The sequence below is a fragment of the Eumetopias jubatus genome, unplaced genomic scaffold (genome assembly GCF_037043125.1).
Source record: "Eumetopias jubatus isolate StellerSeaLion01/CBP00866 unplaced genomic scaffold, mEumJub1_p1.0 scaffold_1, whole genome shotgun sequence".
Taxonomy (NCBI): domain Eukaryota; kingdom Metazoa; phylum Chordata; class Mammalia; order Carnivora; family Otariidae; genus Eumetopias; species Eumetopias jubatus.
The window spans coordinates 85015674-85020856 of record NW_028274807.1 but is presented as its reverse complement, the minus strand read 5'-3'; the positions used below and the strand labels follow the sequence as shown (position 1 = coordinate 85020856).

Here is a 5183-nt window from a genome sequence, read left to right as displayed (position 1 = left end):
ATCCTCTCATACATTTCCTTAGTTAACTGCCATGGAAATACTACAGAGCAGATAGTATTATCCACAAGTTGATGGTTTGTCCAAAATCAATCTAGTGTATTACAAAGTCAGATTTTGATCCCAGGACTATCTGCTAAAAAAAAAGTCTTTTCATTCTATTGCAATTAAGTAACACTCTAAGCAAAATAAGAATTCACAGCCTGCCTTAATGAAAAGATACAAATTATTTGTAGTGAGTCATACAATTTACTAAAAGCTTTTTATTAAATAGATTAAGTTTGCTTCCTGAATCATAATTTACTCGAACTTTCCACCAAGGGAAACCCTACCAGACAAGGAATGCCTTGAAAGCAGGGACAGGTTACAAGTGTTGTTGAGTTTGTTGTCCTGAGCCCAGCCCTGGGGCAAAAGCAACTCAGTAAGAGCTTGATGAATTAAATTAATTAGATCATTAAGTAGGAACTTAAATCTTTTCAAGACCAAGTTACCCCGAATTTCAAATTAGGACAAACTAAATGAGATTTTATTGTGTTTCCTCACGCACACTTTCTTGAGCATGTTTTTTAACGTTGGCAGTGGGTTTTACTGTCAACAGATAAATCTCCCTTAAGATTTTAGTGCACTCATTAAAAAATCCTCTCTTTCAGGATCTATGAAAAATTTCAACATTTTATTTTAGCAGGAACGATTAAGTGCTATTGACTTTAGTCTCTTCTAGCAACACTTGTTCATTGATTTTTGTGGCCATTACTACAAGCATTATCTTGTCAGGGGCATGAGGGAATGACCAAGAATTCAAAGAAACAATTCTAGATAAATGTGAGCTTTGAGAACTGCCCCTTTGAATCAGTTTTGGATTTTGTGCTGCTTTAGATGAAGATTATTGAAATTAAAGCAGAGCCAAAGGTAAGATTCGGTGGCAAATTCTCTTCAGAATCATTCCTTTCTTCATCTTTCTAGGAAAACAATTCTTTGAGGACTATTTCTTTTTTTTTTATCGTGCTGTATGACCTTTAATTAAGTATATATAATGTCTTCCAATCACGTCACCTAGGGACCATTTTACCTGCTGCTCTGTTTGGCAGCCAGTCTCTTGTCTCTCTCTTCAGCGATGGTGAGGCGGATACCCTTTCCCTGGGGAAGAGAAATCCACAGTTTGTTGCCTTTGCCAATAACAAAAATGTTGCAGAGTCGGGTGGCAAAGCTGTTGCCATTGGCATCTTTCACGTGAACCACATCAAACGAACCAGGATGTCTCTCTCTGTTGGTGATCACACCAATTCTTCCCAGGTTGGCACCCCCAGTCACCATACACAGATTACCAGTATCAAACTTGATGAAATCAGTAATCTTTCCAGTCTCCAAATCGATCTGAATGGTATCATTCACCTTGATGAGGGGATCAGGATGGCGGACGGTGCATGCATCATGAGTCACCAGATGAGGGATTCCTTTTGTCCCCACAAAGATCTTTCTCACTTTGCACAACTTATACTTGGCCTCCTCAGGTGTTATCCGATGAACAGCAAAGCGACCCTTGGTGTCATAGATCAGACGGAAATTCTCCCCAGTCTTGTCAATGCTGATGACATCCATAAAACCAGCAGGGTAGGTTATATCAGTTCGGACCTTGCCATCAATCTTAATAAAACGCTGCATACAGATCTTTACTTCATCTCCTGTTAGGGCATACTTAAGTCTGTTCCTTAGGAAAATGATGAGAGGGAGACATTCTCTCAACTTATGGGGACCAGTAGATGGGCGAGGAGCAAACACACCAGTTTATCCAGCATCCAATGCTTTGGAGCTGCTACACGCTTCAGATGCTTCTTGGGACGACGAGCCATGGCTGCGCTGGGAATGAAAAGAGACCCGTCTCTTTCCGGTACCCGAGCGAGGACTATTTCTTTTTCTTTTTTTTTTTAAGATTTTATTTATTTGACAGAGAGAGACACAGCGAGAGAGGGAACACAAGCAGGGAGAGTGGGAGAGGGAGAAGCAGGCTTCCTGCTGAGCAGGGAGCCCGATGCGGGGCTCGATCCCAGGATCCTGAGATCATGACCTGAGCCGAAGGCAGACGCTTAACGACTGAGCCACCCAGGCGCCCCGCAAGGACTATTTCTAAATGGGAAAGGGGAGAGAAACATGTTCTGCGCTCCCACTATGAACTAAGCACTCTATATACATTAATGTATTTGGAATCACAAAACTCCTATGTCGTAGGTATCCTTCTTCTCATGCTGCTGATGAAGAAACTGACTTAAATGTTAAAGCAAGGTCTCACAGCTAATAAAAGGTTGAACAGGATCTTTGAGCTGTTTCTTTGCTCTCAGATATTCTCTGCCTCTCTCTGTGCCTGCTCTCTATTGGAAGGAACTACATTTCCCAGACCCCTTTGTTGTGGCTTCTGGATTATATGTGGCCAAGGGGTGGGAAAGTTGGGAGCTGGTGGAGACTGGGAGGCCACAGAAAACAAGACTGGGTAGTCCACCTTCTCCCAGCGGCTTTAGCCTTAGGGGTTGCTGCTTCCTGTTCTTGCTCATCTCTGAATTGCCCAACCGGACCCCTTCCCAAGAGCTTCTCAGCCCTTTCCTCAACTGAATAAACATTTTTTTTTTTTTTTTTGCATTAAAACTCTCTAGAAGGGAAGGAAAAAGGGAGGGAAAGGGGAAGGGAGGATGGGAAAGGAAAGGGGAGACGTGGATTGGTTTCTCTATTCCGGACTCATCTGACTGATACTCAAATTTGAGTCTACCTGATTCCTTTGCCTAGCTCTCTTTCTAGAGACTCACAACAGCACACTGCCAACAAAAAGGTGATAGTTTGTTTTTTTTAAGGATGAATGTGTGGTCACACATTAACATATGACAATAATTTCTGTCTCTGACTCTATTTTATATGTCCCTGATATCAGTTTATGCATTTTTAATAGTTTTATGTACCTGAAAACTATTATTGACACAGCTATGTTGAAAAAACGTTTGTGTATAAGTTAGTTACTGCAGCATGGGCTGGATTCTGGCAGAGAAGCATATGAAGCACTAAAAGTATGCCACATAGCCATGAATTTTAATGTTTTATTAAGACTCATTTCCCTTTGTCCACCAGTCCTATAATTTGTCATACTGTCAGATTGCTGAACCTGAAGCTTTTGCTACATGTTGTAAACAAGACTCAACATTCATAACTATCTAACCCATAAGCAGTCTAAAACTATTTTTTCCAAGCTTTAGAATGCTTTCAGGCAAGTGAAGATATTCCTTTTCCTAAAACTTATGAAATATTATAACCAATTTGTTGAACGAGCGGGACTCAGGAAGGTGCCCATAAAAACCAACCTTAGTCTTCTTCTAACCACTCAACCTGTTTTTTCCCCCACTGTTCAGACGATACGTACTCAAGTCCCACAGCTTTTTCAGTCACTCCTATATCATACACAGATACTTCCTTTGCTTTTATATTAAAAAGCCCAATCTACTCCACCTTTAATAATCATAAAATCTTCTATTAATTAATTTAACAAATATGTAATGAACACCTATTTACCTGGTAGTATTCTAGATTCTGCAGTTACAGCAGTAAACACATCAAACATAAAAACTTACTCTCAGGGGTTTACATTCTGGTGGGTCAATAGACAATGCATATAAGTAAGCAAAACACAGAGTATGCTAGTGATAAGTACGAAGGGGGCTAAATTATAGATAGATTGATGAGAAGGGGATTTTCCAGTTTTTACTACCTCATACACAGCTGATAACGTTGCTTTCTATTCGCCTGAGAAAACTGAAGCAATCAGAAGAGAACTTCACACACTGCCACCACTACATCTACCCATGTATCAACATCTATGCCCATATACTCTGCCTTTTGTCCTGTTGATTTGGAAGAACCACCTAGGCTCTTGAATAAATCCAACACCTCCACTTGTGCACCAGATCCAATCCGCTCTTGCTTACACAAGAACATTGCTCCAGTTACTCTCCTCTCTCTTTCCTGTGTCACCAATTTTCTCTTGCTCAGTGGCATGTAAACATCTTAAATATCCTCTTGTAGTCCACTTTTGCCTCTGGTAACCACCCCATTTTCATGTAGATCCAAACTCCCCCCCTTGCCCATATTCTCTACCCTCTATAATTCTCTTGTTCTCTCTAGAGTTTGTTCAAATTGGGCTTTTACCCCTACCACTTCACTGAAATTGAAAGCTAAATAAATGGTTAGTTCTCAAAATTCATTTTGCATCCTCTTCACCACCATTTTACAAAGGCCAACAGTCCAACTCCTTGAAACGCATTCTTCACCTGGCTTCTAAGACACCACACTAGCCTGGTTTTCCTTCCACATCTCTGGAAGCATCTGCTCAGTCTCTGTTACTTCCTTCTTATCAACCCATCATCTAAATATTGGGAGGCCCCAGGTCTCAGTCTTTGACTCTCGCATTTCTTCTATTTATACTTATCCCCTTGTGATCGCATCTAGCCTCATGGCTTCTAATATCACTAGTGTCTTGAAGACTCCCAAATCTACACATCACCAGGCTTAAACTTATTTTATTTATTTTTGGGGAGTAAAAACGTTTTTCATTTTCACTTACATTTTCTCCAGATTTACTGAAACACAAGTGACAAGAAAGTTTGTACAAATTTAAGGTGTACACATGATGATCTGTTCTATGTATATATTGTGAAACAATTACCACAATAAAGTTAGTTAACACATCCATCATCTCGCATAGTTACCTTTATGTGTTGATGAGAACATTTAAGATTTGCTCTTGGTAAATTTCAAATATATAGTATAATATTGTTATAGTTACTATACTGTACATTAGACCTCTAGAACTTATTCATCTTATAACTAAGTTTGTACCTTTTGACTAACATCCCTCCATTGCCCCCAGCCCCCAGGCCCTAGTAACCACCACATTATTCTGTTTCTATGAGACTGACTTTTTCAGATTCCATATATAAGTGAGATCATACAGTATTTGTTGTTCTGTGTCTGGTTTCTTTCACTTACCATAATGCAAACGTTCATCCATGTTGTCTCATACAGCAAGATTTCCTCCTTTTTGTGGTTGAATAGTACTCAATTTCACATTTTCTCCATCCATTCATCTGTTGACAGACACTTAGATTGTTTCCGTTATCTTGGTTATTGTGAATAATGCTGCAATAAAAAAT

At 39.8% G+C, this 5183-nt stretch overlaps 1 pseudogene; it reads right to left on the bottom strand.

The window, feature by feature from the left end:
- Window positions 1-982: 982 nt before the first annotated feature.
- On the bottom strand, window positions 983-1868 carry LOC114207012 (small ribosomal subunit protein eS4, X isoform-like; annotated as a pseudogene).
- Window positions 1869-5183: the final 3315 nt, after the last annotated feature.